At 35.6% G+C, this 20026-nt stretch overlaps 2 long non-coding RNA genes across 6 annotated transcripts in view; one reads left to right on the forward strand and one right to left on the reverse strand.

Annotated features, from left to right (window-relative positions):
• Positions 1-16450, reverse strand: part of LOC116667671 — a 36082-nt gene extending 19632 nt beyond the window's left edge. Inside the window, exons 1-2 of the long non-coding RNA XR_004324636.1 lie at positions 16260-16450; positions 15274-15345 (exon numbers count right to left, since the gene is read on the reverse strand). This is a non-coding gene — a long non-coding RNA (uncharacterized LOC116667671). The remainder of the gene's footprint in view (positions 1-15273; positions 15346-16259) is intronic.
• LOC116667670 overlaps positions 1-20026 on the forward strand; it is a 191677-nt gene that overhangs the window by 136797 nt on the left and 34854 nt on the right. For all 5 annotated transcript variants that reach the window (XR_004324633.1, XR_004324631.1, XR_004324632.1 and 2 more), the window contains one exon: positions 13237-13336. This is a non-coding gene — a long non-coding RNA (uncharacterized LOC116667670). The remainder of the gene's footprint in view (positions 1-13236; positions 13337-20026) is intronic.

A 20026-nucleotide genomic window follows, 5' to 3' on the forward strand; every position in this document is an offset into this window, starting at 1 on the left:
TTTTACAAAGGCTTTTCCATGTACATGCTATCATTTAGTTTTTAAGTCCCCTGTGAAACAGATATTATTGTGGTCTCCATTATTTCAGAAGAGAAAATTAAGCAGTCCCTCTCACTCATTATCACCCCCTCCCTTCACTGCTAGATTTTACTAACCTTTCCAGTTAAGACAGCATTTTCTCCAGGAATACTTACTGACATCCTTGGCCTGGACAGGCAGCTCCAATTCTCTGTTCCAGTACCGCAGAGTACCAGTTGACCAGAAGGAGCCTGGGTGGTTAGAGCCCCGCAGACTCATCACCTCAAGCCTTGCGCTGTCCCATTCATTCTTCCCAGTGCCGTGTGAGTAATATCATTTTCCATGGGTGCCAGGATATGCAAAAGGCTAAGAAGCCCCACCGTAGAGGAATGGCTAAGAGCATGGGCTTGAAAGACTACTTAGCTATGTGACCTTGGGCAGTTATCTAACCCATCTGAGTGTTAGTCTCCCCATCAGGAAAGTGGAAGTAGTAGAGAGCACTACTGCCGTGTAGACTGTCTCATTTGCTTTTCAAAACAGTGTAAGATCAGTACTATTATTCTTCCTATCACACAGAGAGGAAACTGAGGTACAGAAAGGTGAAAGTCACACAGATAACAAGTTCTTTGAACTTCACATTAATACGTAAGTAAAAGAGCTGTGATTCAAACCCAAGCCCACGTTTGTTTATAACCACTACGCTACACGGGAATCATAACAGAACCTTCCTCATAGAGTTGCTACAAGAATTAAATTTCATGATCTATGTGTAAATGATGCTCTTGTCTCAGAACTGTAACTGAAGAGCAAAACAACCAAGTACCCTGCCACTGCCCTGCAGGGTGTACTGAGACATACCAGTTCCAAACACTGGGCTTTCCTCGCACTTTCATGCCCTCCATTACCTCCACCACCACAATATTAAGGAACTTGCAGACCTGCCCCTATGTAATAAGAGCAAAGGAAAGAGGTTTGGGGAGATAAATGTTGTGGTTATACTGCTGGGGGAGGGATTATCAGTTTCCCAACACCCTTTCCTGGAAAGATGGATTCTGCACTTGACCGTGGTCCCAAGAGTTGGTTGACCACAGCAGGTGGTTGGAATTGGGAGCTACATCTTGCCATAATTGGCACTGCATTATGGACAGAGAGGCACTGCAGTAAGATGGGTAAATCTTGCAGTGGGGTCACCGGTGTTTAAGGAAACTGCACTGGAGTGAGTCCCTCCCTGATGGGGCATGTTGAAGCCCCCTCATGCCCTCACCTATGAAATACGGGAACTGAGATGCCTTCCCCATGGTACTGTCGTGAACACTAAATGAGATCATGTGAGTGAGATTCCCTCTGCAAAGACCCACAATTAACGTTAGCTCCCTCACCGCATGTCTGCTCCCCAGTGTTTAAAGCCTAGATAAATACTTTGAGTGTGGGAAGAGAGGGGTAGCTTTTCATAATGTCAGATTCAACTTAAAAAGAAAAGTCTGTGTTTGCGGAGTACTATCTCCCTGGATTACCAAGCAGAGTCTGCAATTTATTAACCTTTTAGTCATTTGTGAGCACCAGCAAGAGGACTTTTTTGAATAATCAAAAAACCTTCCCATTCTGGCAGCCAAATAAAAGGAGGCCAGGTGTTCAGGATTAAAAATGCATTACCCCACTGCGGACTTTCTGGGGATGGTGTCAAGTATTTTCTCTTTCATAATATGTACCATTTCAAAAGCAGAGAAAGAGGAGGGGGAAGTGAACAGAGGTGATAAAAGGACTTCAGGAAAAATGGGGGTGGATGGAAAAATGGAGGGTGGAAAGTGGCAGAGAGAAGATGGAGGAGAATCCTATTTTTAATGAGTTATAGTCCTCTTCCCTCCTCTTAAAAATAGATCCTCTTCCTGCCCACAGTGACTTGAGGGGACAATATCTGGGGTTCCATAATACCATTGGTATATCTGTTTGGAGGCACTGATACTGTGTATCTTTTGGGCAAGGTTGGGCAGGGCTTTTCAATACACAACCACTAAATTTCCTCCAGAAATGTTTGTAAGAAAAATGTCCACATTCATACTATCATTTAAAAAATTATCCTCAACACAAAACTAAGGCTATTTTGAAGTAAAACTAAGATAATTTCTGGTTGCTAATAATAACACTAGCATACATTTTGAGTGTGTTCTCTCTGTGCCAGGCACCTCGCTAAGCTCTTGCCACTCATGCTACCCTTGTGGCAGATGCGGAAATTGAAACTTGGGAAACTAGACAGCTGATGGTCCAATGTGATGGAATTAGGATTCAAACCCAGGTCTACCTCCAAAGCCTGACCTTGTCACCTCTGCCCTATTGTCTGCTTTAGAAGCCTTCAGGGGCTGCCACTCCATCACCCAGGCTGAGCTCTGATGCTGAACAGAGGAAGAAACCCAGCCCATGGGAAAGGCAAGAACTAAGATACAGCACCGGCTGTTACAGAAAGGATTGTATTGCAAACAAGCCCTTCAAACTTTGTACACAACAAGCTCATGGTGCACCGGGAGGCTAATTTGAGGCTCAAGGATTGCTTCGGAAAGGCTTCTGTAATTTCAGAGTTTAATAATATGAAATTAGACCCAGAATCCTCAAACAAACCCATTTCACAACTACAATACCCATGGAAATGAGCACTTCCATTAGATTTGAGACCATTACATCTCCATCTCTCTGTGAGGGAAATAGATGCTTTTCACTGGAACAAATACAAAACATCAGTACATTTTCATCCAGTACAATTTCCTAAACTCCTTTTATCCAATTTCCCAATTTTGTCAGATATTTGAAACTGAAATAAAGCTCTCCTCTTGGCCCAGTTTCTAATTCACTTTAACTCTGCAACAAAATTATTCTTAGGTTTTATCATCAGCCTATTTCTTAGATAGGGCTTGGGTTTCATTATTTCAAAAAGATGTCAAAAAGCATGAAGAAATATTCCAAATACAGGCTTTTGTTATTTTCTCTATAATGTAATCATTAAATCTTTATGCTATTTTTCCTCAAGGTATGAGTGTACACATTATAAAAGTGATCATTAAACAATTACAAATCTACTACAAACAGTAGCTTCTGGTACTTAGATAATGAGAAATGTGTCTAAAGATCATAAACAAAGGATATTTATGACAGGTTAAGGGAAATAATTCCCCAATCTTATGTGAATGAAGATTGCATATACTGCAACTAGGAAAAGTTTCATAATTTTTTTTTAAATACAATGAAATGTTTTCAACCCTTGAACCATCCTCAGTTATAAAAAAAAGATCCTCAGTTAAACGTGTTTATTCTGTATGTATACAGTTACTACTTATAAGACATTCTCTAAGACATCACTGGGATACTGGAATAAGTAATAAATACATGAGTCACTACCTTCAAGAATCTTTCAGTCTTGTAGAGGTGGTAATAGATGTGTTTGCAGCAATAATATAAAGAATTATGTGATGAGTATCATAAAGAAAAGTGCAAAGCGTTATGGGAGTTCAAAGGAAGGAGGCATCATCTCTATGTGAGGGGATCAGAAGATGGTGGCCATGCATCTGTGTCTTCATAGAAACATTACTTACAATAGCCAAGATGCGGAAGCAACCTAAGTGTTGTTCATCACTGAATAAATGGGTAAAGAAGATGTGGTATATAAATATACAATGGAATACTACTCAGCCATTTTAAAAAAACGAAATTGTGCCATTTGCAGCAGCATGGATGGACTTGGAGGGCATTAAGCTAAGTGAAAGAAGTCAGACAGAGAAAGACAAATACCTTGTGATCTCACTTACATGTGGAATCTAAAAAAACAAAAATAAACAGCCAGAAAAAAAACATAAACAAAATTAAGCTCACAGACACAGAGAACAGATTGGTGGTTGCCAGAGGCAGGTAATGGGGGTGGGGAAAACAGGTGAAGGGAGTCAAAAGATGCAAAATTCTAGTTATAAGAATAAGTAAGGCATGGGATGTAATGTACAGCAAGGCAACTACAGTTAATATGATTGTAGTGCACATCTGAAAGTTGCTAAGAGAGTAAACTGTAAAAGTTCCCACCATGAGAAAAAAAATTCTGTAATGATGCAGATGGCAGGTGTTGACTAGATTCAGTGTGGTGATCATTTTGCAACATACACTAATATAGAATCATTTTGTTGTACTCATATAATGCTGTCTGTCAATTATACTTCAACTGATAAAAAAAAAAAACCAGAAGATGGTGGGCAGACCATTCCAGGCTAATGAAACGTTCAAGAAAAGACAACACCTGTTCAGCAAAGAGTCCCTTTTGGAATTCAAGATGTCAGTGGGAGATACAGTAGGACTGTTAGCCTAAGATAGGATCATGGAGAACAAATGCCAGGCCCAAGAGTTTAGAGATTATTCAGTTGGAGAAATACAGATTTACTAGGTGTATCCAATATTTCACACTTTCCTTATTTTTACCTATTTACAGTATCTCTTTTTTAAACAGCTTCACTGAAGTATAATTAACATACAATTAACTGCACATGTTTAAATTGTAAAATTTGTCTTGACATCCATATACACCCATGAAACCATCACCACAATCAAGATAATGAACATATCAATCATCCCAAAAAACTTCCTTGTGCCCCTTTGTAACCTCTCCCTCCTGCCCCATCCCTAGGCAAATACCATCCTGCTTTCTGCCACTATAGATTAATTAGCGCTTTCAAGAATTTTGTGTAAATGAAACCATGCTATTTAACTTCTTTCACTCAGCACAGTTTTTCGAGATGCATCCATATTGTTGGGTATATCAACAGTTTGTTCCTTATTACTAATAAATGGTATTCCATTATCTGCCTATCCTACGATTTGTTTATTCATTCACCTTTTTGTTGGATATTTGCATTGTTTCTAGTTTGGGGCTATTATAAATAACTGCTATGAATATTCATGGTCATATGCCTTCATTTCTCTTGGGTTAATACCTAGCTGTGAAGGGGCTGGGTCGTATAGTAGATTATGTTACACTTTTTAAATAACTGCCAAGCTATTTGCCAAAGTGGCTTCCCAGTTTACATTCCCACCAGCAGCATATGAGAATTCCAGTTGTTCCACATCCTTGCGAGCACTTGGCATGGTCACTGCTTTTTAATTTTAGACATTCAGTAGATGTGTACTGATAATCTTACTGTGGTTTTAATTTGCATTTTCCCAATAACTAACGACTTTTCATGTTTTCAGTTATGACTTTTACAGCCTCTTTGATGAAGTGTCCATACAAATTTTTTGCCCATTTTTCAATTACTATTACTGTTGAAATTTTAGCATTGTTTATACATTTTGGACATGAGCCCTTTATCAGATAAATGATTTGCAAATATTTTCTCCAAGTCTTTGGTTTGTCTTTCAAACAGTAGAAGTTTTTAATTTTGATGAAGCTTAATATATCAGTTTTTTTGTGGATTATGCTTTTGATATTGATCTAAGAAATCTTTGCCTAATTCAGGGTCACAAAGATCTTCTCCTATGCCCTCTCCCTGTTTCATAGTTTTACTTTTAGGTCTATGATCTATTTTGAGTTAATTTTTTTTTTTATAGAGAGATCAAGGAATGGATTGAAGGTTTTTGTTTTTAGAGTTGTTTTTGTTTTATTTTGCAGATGAATTTCTAATTGTTTCAGCATCATTCGTTGAAAAAATAATCCTTTTTTAACTGAATTGTCTTTATACCCTTGTCAAAGATCAATTGACCATATATGTATAGGTCTATTTCTGAACTGTCTTTTCTGTTCCATTGATCTATTTGTCTACTTTGATGCCAATACCACACTGTCTTGAGTGCTATAGGGTTATAATAAGCCTTGAAGTCAGGTAGTGTTAAGTCCTCCGCATTTGCTTTCTTATTTCAAATCTTTTAAGCTATTCCAGGTCCCTTGCATTTCTATATAAATTTTAAAATCTGCTTATCAATTTCCACCCAAAAAAACCTGCTAAAGTTTTTATTGGGATTGTGTTGAATTTATATTTTAATTTAGGGAAAACTGCTATCTTAATTATATTAAATCTTCCAATCTGTAAACATCATAATTCTATTTTGATACCTCTTTAATTTCTGTCAGCAATGTTTTGTAATTTTCCATGTACTGGCCTTTTACATCTTTTCTCAAATTAATCCTCAAATATTTCATATTTTTATGTTATTGTAAAGGATTTTATTTCATTGTCTGATTGTTCGTTGCTAGTATATCAAAAACAATTGATTTTGTATATGATCTTGTATCCTACAATCTTGCTACAAAGTCACTTGTTAATTCTAGGAGCCCTTTTGTGTGTTGCATATGATTTTCTATATAAATGATCATGTTATCTGTGAATTCAGTTTACTTCCTTCTTTCCAATCTGGATGCCTTTTATGTCTTCTTCCTTGCCTTATTGCAAGAAAATTGTGACTCCAAACTCCCTCTGAAGAGCGTGAGGTACCTGATTCATTGCTGCCCACCATGCAAGAATTCCTCGAGTGCAAGGGGAGATGGCTCTCTTTCACTACTAGGGCAGCTGTGGAAACCCCAAATCACTTCAGGACTGGACTCTTAAATTAGCCCTTCCATGACTTTAGTCTCCAGAATATATATGCTTCCACATACATGTGCACATAGTGTTATCTTAAAGCCTCCTTATTAAGTACATATAGCCCATCTAGGAACCATTCCATTCCTCCATTCCATTCTAATCACCATAGGTACACAGCCTTGGTCACCACTCTAGATTCTCCTTTCTCTTATGGTGAGTTTCTCCTCAAAAGCATTTGATGTCTTTGCCAAATTACCTCAGTTGGATCAATTTTAACCCATCTGATACTTTCCAATAATATTTAACTTCAAAAAGGTTTTTTTTTTAATTGAAGTATGGCTGATTTACAATATTTACAATATTGTGTTAGTTTCAGGTATACAGAAAAGTGATCAGTTATACATATTTTTTTCAGATTCTTTTCCATTATAGGTTATTATAAGATATTGAATATAGTTCCTTGTGCTATACAGTAAATCTTGTTGTTTATCTATTTTATATATAGTGATGTGTATCTGTTAATCCCATACTCCTAATTTATCCCTGCCTCTTTCCCCTTTGGTAACCATAAGTTTGTTTTCTATTGTCTGTGACTTTATTTCTGTTTTGTAAATAAATTTATTTGCATTATTTTTCGATTCCACATGCAAGTGATATCATATATTGGTCTTTCTCTGTATGACTTACTTCACTCAGTATGATAATATCTAGGTCCATCCATGTTGCTGCAAATTGCATTATTTCATTCTTTTTTATGGCTAAGTAATATTCTTGTGTGTGTGTGTATGTGTGTGTGTGTATATATATATTATATATATTTATACATACATACACAGCTGTCAGCTGTCCATGGACACTTAGGTTCTTTCATGTCTTGACTATTGTACATATTGCTGCTATGAACACTGGGGTGCATGTATCTTTTCAAATTAGAGTTTTCATCTTTTCTGGACATACATCCAGGAGTGGGACTGCTGGATCACATGGTAGTTCTATTTTTAGTTTTTTAAGGATACTCCATAGTGGCTGGGCCAATTTACATTCCCACCAACAGTCTGGGAAGGTTCCTTTTTCTCCACACCCTCTCCAGCATTTATTATCTGTATATTTTTTGATAATGGCTGTTCTGACTGGTGTGAGGTGATACCTCATTGTGGTTTTGATTTGCATTTCTCTAATAATTAGCGATGTTGAGCATTTTTTCATGTGCCTGTTGGCCATATGTATGTCTTCTTTGGAGAAATGTCTATTCAAGTCTTCTGCCCGTTTTTTGATTGGGTTGTTTGTTTGTTTGTTTGTTTTTTTGATATTGAGTTGTATGAGTTGTTTATATATTTTGGGAATTTATGCATCATTGGCTACATAATTTGCAAATATTTCCTCCTCAAAAAATTTTAAAAAGTTTATCCACTAATTCCTAGAAGGTTCCCTGCACCTTATGTATGTATGTGTGTGTGTGTGTGTGTGTGTGTGTATATTTTTTTTTCTCAGATAAAAGGATACCTGCCCCAAGGAAATTTGTAAATTCTAACACTAGAAATAGAAGCTACTGACAACTGTGAAACAACAGATTATCCTGGTTTTAAAAAAAAACAATTACAGCTTAGTCTCACTAGGCACCCCGCTAAAGTAGTTTTTCCAAAGGTAAGAGGAAGGTTTTAGGAAGATGAATATACCAGTGACTTGAAAAGTAAGTGAGAGTTGGGGAGAGAGTGGAGTCAGGAAAATTAGTTACTGAACCATTGTCATAATCCAATTTATGTATAATAAAGATGTGACCTAGAGACAATAGTAATGGAGAGAAAATGATGAATGTATGAGATTTTGTATAGAGAGATTAAATAACATTTATGAAGTGAATTGTGAAGAACAAGGGATGGAAAGAAGTCTAAGATGGCTAAATAGTGGAGAAAGTGGTAGCACGTCTTTAGAAGAGAATGGTCAGCACATAGAAAAATATGTACGATAAGGGACGAGTCTGAGTAGAAAGGTGATCAGTTAGGTGGTGGACATGTTGAGTCTGGGTGGAATGTTGAAAGTCAGTAATAATTATTGAATGAGAGTTGGGTAGTGATCAGGAAGCCTGAGTTCTGTTTGTGGCACTGCTACTAACTCACTGTGAGACAGCGAAAGAAACTGTTGAGCCTGCCTGACATTCATTTCCACTGCACCTTCTTCCCTTCTAATCCAAAAGAAACCAGATTTAGTTTCCACATCTACCCTACTTGGTAGTGCCATGTGCCTCATGAATTCTGATTGGTCTCAGCCAATCATGTGTCCTGTTCCCAGGACATGTCACAAGTCTAGCCAATGAGACATGAAGGAAAGTCGGCTGCGTGCTTCAGGGTAGTAAACACTCACTCTTAGGAAGAGCCACATCAGAAGAGATGTTCTCTCCTTTTAATGGACATTGTCCGATCTGAATGGGACACTAGGAACTGCTATAGCTATCTAACACCAGGGCTGACCTGTGGACAGAATAATGTGCTAAGGATGGCAAAGCCACTAGAGAGAAAGACACTGGACCAACACTGAACTCGCCATTAACCAGCCCTAGCATGCCACAGACTTGTACTTGTTGTCATGGAAGATCATGCATTTCAGCTAGTTACACTGGGATTTCTGGTATTTGAAACTGAAGGCTTTCTTACTGACCTAGCAGCTCAACTTACTCTCCACACTACCAATTCCTTTCCGGTAATTTGAGAGTGGCGTTTCTAAGAATTCTTCCAGCTCTATCCATCACGACTTTATTATTACAGGTAGCAACAGATGTTAAAAAAAGAAGAATGGACATCTTAGAGAACAGTCAAAACAAAAATACAGATATAGGTGTCATCTGTGTAATGTGAGACTTACAGTCTTGGGGTAAATGAGATTGCCGAATGAATCTTCTTAATGACTACAAAAACTAACAATAACACCTCATTTTATCCTCACAGCATTCTGCAGGGTTGGTTGGCATCATTGCCATTTTCTATGCACAAACCAAGACATAAATGTCAAAAAATTGGGGACGAACAATGTCCTAGACTCTAAGAGAATGTCAGGATATCAACAGTACCATAAATCAGACAGGTTGAGAAGAATGAAGACTAAGAAAAGATCAGAAGGTCAAATCCTTGATGATTAGGAGGTTCTTAATGCTTTCAAGGCAACAATTTCAGGGAAGTCCTGAGGTGGAAGAAGGGAGGAAAGAGCAAGAAATGTTAGGGACATGAAGCCCACTTTTAGCAGAAGTTCAGCAGTCAAAGAAAAGGGAAAATGAAAACAGTACCTCAGTGGAACAAGTTTGAGGGGAAAACAGTTTTGCCTCTGGTTTGTAAGGTGGAAAAGACCCCTGCATATTGGTGGACAGAGAGAAAGGGGCCAATGGAGGAGAAGAGCTAAAGGTACAGGAGAAGGAGGGCCTCACTGCTGGAGACAGATCTGGAGCACACGGGAGAAATGCTCTTTGCCTTCCTCTGTTGTCTGCTGTCTGAGCTCCAGCTGCAGTGAGGGCTCTAAGGACTGATCGATTGGCAGACTGAGCTTATGTAATCACCACTACAAGGTATTAATAATGAATGAACATTATTTCTTTTATGCACTATCTTAATAGCCCTTTATAAGCGGACCGTTGGAAAAAGACCAACATACCTTTCCAAAAGGTATTTTTTAATGCATAATTACTACAGAAAAGTATCACTGCAGAGTAAAAACCAATATTTACCTCACTCCCCTAACAGAATGTGACCTATGAAGAAGCAAAAGATGAAAAATATTAAAAATTAAATGGTTTTATACTGGGTCCCAAATTCTACTGTGAAATTATCTAGACCTCAATTATAGACAAAAAAATTCAAATAGAATAATAATAAAAGTTGCCATTTAGTAAGAACTTACTATATGCCAGCCCCTGTGCTAAGCACTTACATATATATATTTTCTTATTTAATCCTATAACACCCTGTGAGATGGGTGTTATTAACTTTATTTTATGCTGAATGAACTGAGGCTCTGAGAATTTATATCTCTAAAATGTAATTGCACTGTTCTATACCAGTTTTTATAAATCAATTATTCATATATACTGAGTGTTAACTATGTTCTAGGAAGTGTAGCTACTTCCTAGTCTCATAGCAGCCATGTGGGTGTCTATTTTTATTATCCTTATTACAGAAGCAAATTTTAGGGCGAGAAAATTAGATATAGAACGCTAGAGTCTGTCCTTTCAACCAACATACTCTTGTGCCTACAATGATTTTAAAAAATAAAATCAAGGGAAGACTCTTTAATTTGAAAATGGCTTTACAAGATCATTTAACATATCCAGCAAGTATGAGCCAAATCTCCAATTCTGTGAAAGAAGTATAGTATAAATATCCAAGGATGAACATGTGGCCTCAGCATATAAGCTTAGCAGCATAGTTAAAAATCTTTTGAGTCCAAAATGAATGCCAGTCATGAGACACTAAAGTGTGATATGTTTAGTATTTTTCCCCTTTATAACATAGTCAGTAGTTGATATTCCAAAGGAAAGAATGTTTTTGCTCTATGGTGCATTTTGCTATTAGTTTCCAACTGCATGTTGGCTTGGGCCTTTAAAGGGCCCTAGCTCATCAGTTTCCTCTGAATTCAGAAGTAATAACCAGAATAATGAGCAATACTGCAAAGTATCTCTCAGTCAGTGTTCCATTTGGTAGAAAGAAGAAACACCGCATAAAAAACATTCTGAAGCCATGCTGCCTTGGTTTATATCTAGACTCTGCCACTTACCTATGTGATCTTTGATGATTTTCTCATCCTATCCATGCCTCATATTCTCCACTGTAAAGTGGGGATACAATGAGTTAACATACGCAAAGCCTGACACATAGTAATGAGCACCATATAAATGTTAAGCTGTTACATACACCAGACAGTTATAATAGATGTAAATGACCTGAAAAGCACAGGTAATAGGAAAATGTAGTGAAATAATTAAACCTTTATTGGGTTTTTTAAAGCTGGGTCTGGCAAAAGTATGATGGACAGATTGGAAATGCGAAGAGACAAATGAGCCTAGAGAGACCAGTTCGGAATCTATTGCAGCAACCCTGGCAAGAAGATGGAGAAGAGATGGAGAGAAGATGGCTTGAGAGATATTTAGGAGGTTGAGCCATAAGAATTTTGTTGAGCAATAGGAATGGGAATGATAATTTTCATATTTTTGTCTTGGTTCATTGGTGCCAACGATTAAGCAAAGGAATAAGATAAGGAGTGGATTTTAGAGAGAAATAACACATGCATTCCTTCCTTTCTATTCAGTGGCAATTTCAAAGCTTCACACCTTTCTCAAGCTTCACCAAAGATGCCCAGAAGAGACACTCACTTGTTTCTCCTTCGGGAAAATAGAAGTCATCAATCAAGAATCTGTCCATTTCCTTATTCCCACTGACTAACTAATCTGTATCTTCCTCCTTCACACTTCAGTGGAAGAGGTGCCCCCTCAGGTTTCACCCAAACCCTGTGCCCTAGCACCTCAGCTTCAGTGAGAGCCTCTTCTCAGGCTTTTAACCTCTCCCTCTCCACTAGCTCTTTTCTGCAGCACATAGCTTTCAAATGTCTCATATCCCCTTCCACCTCTTGCTTACTCCTTGCTTTCAGATAAATATCTACTGTTAATTTCAAGTTATATTTGCAGTGCATTATCACTGTTAAAAGCTCAAAAATACATAGAATATGAAGGACAAATTATTTGTAATTCTACTATCTGGAAATAGTTCTTGCTAATAGACTGGTATATTTCTTTCTAGTGATTTTTCTATGCATATATATGAGTATATATAAATATCTACTTTATAAATACTTTTCACTTCAAATTCTAAGTATTTTGCCATTTTATTAAAAAATATTTCCCTTATAATTATTATAAACAAGCTATGTCTGGTTTAAATATATTATCTCTCACTGTTAAATATTTCGTTAAGATGAATAGCATTGTATATATAAACATCTTTACTCATATTTCAGATTGTTTCCTTAGAATAAATTTCTAAAAGTGGGGCTCTTGTGTCAAAGAGTATAAACATCTTTAAAAATTTTAATACATATTTCCAAATTGCTTTCCAGAAAGGTACCAAAACACATTCCTATTCACTCTGCTTTTGCTAGGTTTATTACCACTTGTTTTAAAAGAGATTTTTTCATTTAATGATCAAAAATAGTATGTTTTGTTCCACATTTCTTTGATTAAAACTAAAGTTGGCCACTGAACTATACACTTAAAAATGATTAAGATAATAAATGTTACGTGTATTTTACCACAATAACAAATTTTGAAAAGAAGTAAAGTTGGACATTTTTAAAATGTATTAGTCATTGCTATTTTTTCTTCAGTGAATTATATGTTCATATCCTTTGTCCATTTAACTATTGGGGTCAATAGTTTTCTTATTGATTTTTATGAGCTCTTTATATATTAAAGACATTCAATCTCTTGCTGTCAAATTTATTGAAACTATTTTTCCCTATTTGTTTTGTCATTTAATTTTGTTTATGGAGGAGGGGGTGGTATAAAGACATATAAATTTTTTATATATTAAAATCTTTTAATAATTTCCCTTGGGATTTCTTCCATTGCTATTATGCTCAAAAAATCCTTTTCTAGCAAGCTAGCAGGTAATCATCCATCTACATGATTCTGTTACAGATATTGTTCTCCAGTCCTACCTGTAAAACAAAGATGAAAACACTTATTCTCTGTCTCAAGGAACTCTACTAGCCTGTGAAGGAGACAGACATACACACAGGTAAATATAAGCTCATGAGAGACTGGTGAAGGACTGTTCATCCTGTTTAACAGAAGTTCATGACTAGGTCAGGGAACCAGATTTGCCTAAAGCAGCTCATCTCCTGGTTTTATCATCATTAATTAATTTTGGGCTATTTAACATATGCACAAAACTGTGCTATTTCTAGAAATATATGAAATGGGAAAATGATAGATCCTCCCAGCTAATCAGCCCCTTCTTCCTGGCTCTGGAGCTTTTAAAAACAATGACTCATAGAATAATTCCCAGGCAACCATCCATCCAGTCTTCCCACAAGTCTGAATTTGTCAGACTGTCTCAATTTTATCTAAGAAATTAAATCTCAATTTTAGTTTTATTAGTCCATTTACTGGTTTGCTGTTTTTAAAAGAAAAAAAAAGTTATAATGAAGATAAACAAGAAATAAAAAGCCTTAAATACAATGGCAGTGATTTTTGGTAAATGACCATTACTAAAGGTTTTCAGAAATTAATCAGCACAAATAGATGTGACAATCATTTGTGAAGGAAGTCTTCATAGAAATGCTTTACTCTGAGGGTTCTAGGAAATGTTGAGTTTCATACACTGCTAATAGGAGTACAACCTTTCCATAGGATAATTTTTCAATATGAGTTAAGAGGCTTAAAGGTATTTTAATTTTTGAAGTATTAACTCCATTTCTTGAAATCTATTGTAAAGAAATTAGAGATTTACAGTGATATGTATTATGATTGCAGTGATATGTATTATGGCAAATATTCTAAACAGCCTCAAAAACGGAAATAATTAGATGAATTATTGGTAGAGCCATGCTACAGGATACTACATAACCACTCAAAATTATATTTTCAAAAAATTTTTATGTACAATGAAATAAGAATATGCTTCCTGTATAGTGCAAGATGAAGAAAATTAGATCACAAAAGTTATGTACAGTTAATTCCAGTTTAGATATATGTTACATAAAAGAGATTGGAAGAAAATACACCAAAATAGTTTTCTTTGGCTAGTGTGATTACAGATGGTCTTCACATTCTGGGTTTTCCAAAATTTCTACAATTAACTAAGTTCAATTGGAGCGAGGGAGCTATTTTTTTGTAAATGTTTTGCTCTGTGCAGTAAAAGGCCAATTCTTGTGATTGGCTTTGAGGAGGCCTATTTCCACCCAGACCATTTCCAGAAAACAGGTGATGTTTAGAGGTATGGAGCATTCTGAATGCTTCTATGGAAAAGATGTAAAAGATAGGCTTCACACTTTACCTAAAAGATGTTCCATATTCATCTATGTTCCCACCCAGGCCTTACAACATTCTCTATAAAGACCCATCACTTCTTAGGGAAAACAATAAAGAAAAACACATTGAGTATCTGCCATATGCCAGGTAATTTCACATACAGAATCTTATTTAATCCTCACAGAAACCTGTAACATTGACTTTAAATGCACTTAAGCAACTTACCCAAATTTATAGAAATACTAAGTATTAGAGCTGAGATCTGAAATCTAGTCCATCGACTCCAAGTCAGGAGCTTATCACCACTACCCCCTTTATGTACATCTGCACATCTGAAATATACATACAGTCGAGAAAATATCCATGTTATTTCAATTGCTTATCAGCTTAGAGAAGTGACACATTTGCATTCTGCACTAATTTGTTAAGTATATGATTATTTATATATATTTATGTATATATTTGTTACTCGTCATTTGTTTAAGCCCTGCTATCCATTATGATCAACACCAAAAATAAGTTTCAAACTGTTTAATATAAAACAAATACCTTCCCTAACATGTTTAAAGGATTTGTTAAAAGAAAAAAAAAAAACACTTGAGTGTGTATTTAAATTTCTCCTTCCAGATTCACTTCTTTAAATCACTTCCCAAGTCACTACAGATATATCTTTATCTTTCCTGGCAATCCCTTTGTACTTACCATTCCTCCGTGGTCTCCAGGCTTCCTGCCACACCAAAGAAATCAATCTCTCTCATCTCCATTATTCCTAGACTAAAACCAATTTCAAATTTTAGTTCAGTATTCACCAACAGTTTTCTAAGACTGGCCCAGCTCTGCTTTGATCATTTACTCTGTATTATCCTATTAGTGATGTGTATGTCTTAAATTATTTTACACTTTTCTTCATATATCACTTTGTGTTTGTTCTCATTCACTTTGTTTCTACTTATTTACATTATATGTTTCTCAGGAATCATGACCATGTCTTTTCCTCTCTTTCATCACGCCACATGCTTTGTTAAATGTTATGTACATTTCTTTATTATGTACATAATGGGTGTCCAATAGATGCTTGTTAATTAACTGTCCTCAGCTTACACCTATTCACACAGTTTACACCTATTCAACTACAAACACAGATTCCCAAGAAAATCAGTGAAATGGAAAATGAAAAGGCAAAGGAGAAGACACCACACTTTGAATGAGCATATAAGACTATTCTCTCTTTCGCTTTACTAGTTTCTCTCAGGGATAAAGGAAAAAGAAGTTTGGTATGTCTCAGCTATTTTAGGAATTTCAGGATTGATGGCCAATATCAGGGTTGGCCATTGTGATTGAATCTCAATGGAAATAATATGAAAGTTCAAATTACATTAGCTTGGTCCTTTATGTGAAAAAAAACTTAGTAATGTTCAAAAATATCATCACATATTAATTTGCCCTTACAGCTTCATATTTTAAAAAAAACTAATCTGATCTAAAAGTTTTTATGCATAAGGATTGCTACTAACTAAATGTGTGACCTTACTTAAATCATTTAACCACTCGACTAGCAGTTTCTTCATCTATGCAATAGGGATAATAATACGCTCTTCACCTTACCCAGATGGTTGTAAGGATCTTATGAGACGATGTATGTGAAAGCACATTATATACTCTGATGAAATATACAAATATGAACTTACTTTTTTAATGTGGAGCTCACCATATGCTCTTTCAGTTATGATTTTTATTATCTCTAATTATTTGCGAGGCTGATGGATATGTCCCCCAATAATGAGTGAGGACACTTTCTTGTCTTCATTGAGACCGTTTCCATCTCTTGCTTCCTGCTGGCTTTATGATAATCACCACAGATCACATGCTCTGTAAGAAACAGACCTATTTTAGTCACTGCTATCACAGTCTGATCCTTTTGTTCCTCTGGTGCAGACTGTCCCCTCAGGTACAGTAAAAGAGCTGTATTCACTTAAAATCCTTGCACAATCTTAAGTGCATAGATGAAGTCCATTCTAACTATGCAAAATACTATGTTCCTTAAACAAGTTTTTATTCGTTTATACCACACTCTATCAGTTCCTCTATCAAAACTGCGCTTTTTGAATTGGTTTTGGCAAGATTCCCAAATATGCACGCCTCCAAATGTTTAATTATTTGGCACTAGAACTCCCAAAATATCCCTAAGAAGTTAGAGGAAATGGAGGGGGAAAGAAGGTATGAAAATCATTAAAGGTAATATGGTGGCTGCAGCACGTGTTCCCAACTGCCCCTCTCCTATAATTTCATTGAAACGACCCAGGAAATAAAAACACATCTATGTGAGCAAACCTACATCAACAGTGGGAACTAGGGCAAAGGGACAAGCATTTACTAGCAACACCGAAGACAGTCTGCTAGACGTGGGACAGACTAATCTGTCCCCAAAGGTGACATAAGTATAGGAGGCCCCAGCCAACTCTCAATACTGATCCCTCACATGGAGGGACTAAGATGGGAAACTAGACTCATAAAGTCAAGGGCATTCTGGAAAGCCACCACAGAGACTCTGAGAAAAGCACCAGTCCCAGAGTACAGAGGGGCTTGCTCTTGACACATTTTTTTTAACCCAAGTTTATCACACTATACCCATTATTCTGCTTTGATATTTTCCCTTATCAGAACATACTGATCTACTGCATTATTTCTACTGTTCAGTCACATTGTTGTTTAGCTGTATTACATCTGTGTATATTGCTGACAGAATATTTAACTAAATTCCAAAAAGTAAATTGCTAATCTAAAGGTAAGTGAATTTCATTTAGGTTAATACTGCCAAATTGCCCTCCTTAAAACGTCAAAGCCACCTATTTCCCATTACCAAAGAATAAAAGTGTAACTACATATCCTTACCAATTATTATACTGCAAAATTTTTTTAGTTTTAATGTTATGTATTTATTAGCTTCTTTCTAATTCTTTTTTTTTTAACCCTCTAGAGGGCAAAGGTGATATTTCATGTTCTTTTAATTTTCGTTTCTTGGATGACTCATAAGCTTCAGCATATTTTCACACATTTGTAAACCACTGTATTTCTTCCTCTGTGAAATTTCTACTCTTCCTTTTGTCTAGTCTTCATTTGAGTTGTTTTTTGTTTGTTTATTTGTTGTTTTTCTTTTGCTTTATAAGCAGGAGAATAGTTAAGGAAACAGAAGCTGGAGCCAACCCAGCTGGATTCAAATCCCATCTCTACCACTTAGTAGATACATGACTTTGTAGAAGTTTATTAACCTCTCTGTACTTGTTTCCTCACTTACAAAATGACAATAATACTAGAACCTACTTTGTAGGCCTGTTGTGGGATTCCAAATGGCTTAAAATTTAAAAAGCACTTGGATCAGTGCCAGGCACAAAGAAAAAAAACCTGATAAATGTTAGCAGTTTATAGGAGCTCATTGAATAGGATGGAGAGGAATCCTTTATCAGCACTGATTATTTTCTTACACTCTGCTCTTTAATGTATGGTTTTGTTTTGTTTTGTTTTAACCTGTGTTACAGCATACTAAAGTTTTTCATCTTAATATAGTTAAATCTGTCAATCTTTTCTTTATAGAAAAAGACTCTAATATCATGCTCAGAAAGATAATTCTCACTCCAGGATTTTAAGTCTTCTTCCACATATCCTTTCAATGATTTTATAGTTCTGTTTTTTGACATTTGGCTTTCTGATCTTTTTGAAATTTATTTATAAGTTGGATAAGATAAACTTCATTCTTTTCCAGATGGATAGCCAATTATCCCACTCCTCCTTTTACTCATTAATTTGAAATACTCATAACATTGACACTCCAATTGGAATTCTGTTGTTTCCATATCACCTTGAAGAGGATTGGTAATTTTACAATATGAGTTGTCCTACTTTAGGACATGGCAGTGTCTCTTTTTTTTTCATGGCAGTGTCTGTATTTATTCTGGTCTTGCCTTGTGTCCTCAGTTAAAGTTTTGTGGTTTTCCTTTATATAAACCTTACCCATTTCTTGCTCATTAATTCTGAAGCACTTCTTTAATTTACCAGTTGAGTTTACTAATGTGCAAATTACAATAATATATTTCCCAATGTTGAATCATCCTAATTGATTATAGGATTCCATTCAGTGATTTCTTATGAAATATGTCAAACATACAAAAAGTATTACATATATTTAATTTATATTATACTTATGCCTTATATTTGGTAGTTAATATAGCATAAATTAAACACCTGTATATTTATTCACCATTGATTTTTATCAAATCTGAATATTTTGCTACATTTATGTAATTGGAGGGGGGATGGAAATTCATCAATATAGCCAAAGTTCCTTACATATCTCTCCCAAATTCTATTCCCCTTTCTCCCTATTCAGATATAACCATTATCCTGAATTAAAGGTTTATCATTACCATGGATATGTTTATCATATTAACACATATGAAGAACTCAAATAACATGCAGTACTATGTGGTATTTTTCAACCTGTTTATAAACTGCATAATGCTATATTATTGTTCTGCAGCTTGGGATGGTTTTTTTTTTTTTTGGACTCAAAAAAATTTTATATTTATAATTATTGATGCCTGTAGTTCTAGTTTATTTATTTTGACAGAGGTATGGTATTCTCATTTATGAATATGTTACACTTTCATTCATTCTTCTGCCGATAGACATTTAGGACATTTTCAATGTTTTCCTACTATACACGGTGCTATGATGAAAACTCTTGTGCATGTAGATTTTCTTGAGAGCTGCACTACCCAGTACATTAGCCACTTCTCTAAATAGCTTGTTCACGTCTTTGCCCATTTTTCTATTAGATTTGCTTGTCTTTTTCTTTTATACTTGTAGGAGTATTTTATATGTTTAGAATACAAATCTTATATTAGTAATATGTGATATAAGTATTTTCTCCCATTCTGAACTTTTCTTTCAACTTTGATTATGGTGTCTTTTGTTAAGCTGAGGTTTTTTATTTTGTCAGTCTTTGCCTTTATGGTGTATGCTTTTGATTGTCTTATTCAACAAATCCTTCCCTATCCCAAGATCAAAAATATCTCTTACATTTTCTCCTTAAATGTTAAAGGCTTTTCATATTTAGGTTTTTAATCCCCCTGGAATGAACACTTTAGTGTATAGTGTGAGAATTTTCTTTTCTGTGTGGATAGCCATCTGTTCCATAATAATATTTTTAATCATTTGCCCTATTCCCAGTTGTTTGTAATGTCATGTGCTATATCTCTCTCATATATGGATCTTTTCTAGGCTTTGTATTCTGTTACATATATGTAAAGTTGGCCCTCTATCCATGAGTTCCAAATTCAGGGATTAAACCAACCACAGATCAAAAACATTCAGGAAAAAAATTTTCAGAATGTTCCCCAAAACAAAATTTGAATTTGCTATGCACCAGCAACTACTTATATAGCATTTACATTGTATT

The sequence above is a fragment of the Camelus ferus genome, chromosome 12, assembly GCF_009834535.1.
Source record: "Camelus ferus isolate YT-003-E chromosome 12, BCGSAC_Cfer_1.0, whole genome shotgun sequence".
NCBI lineage: Eukaryota > Metazoa > Chordata > Mammalia > Artiodactyla > Camelidae > Camelus > Camelus ferus.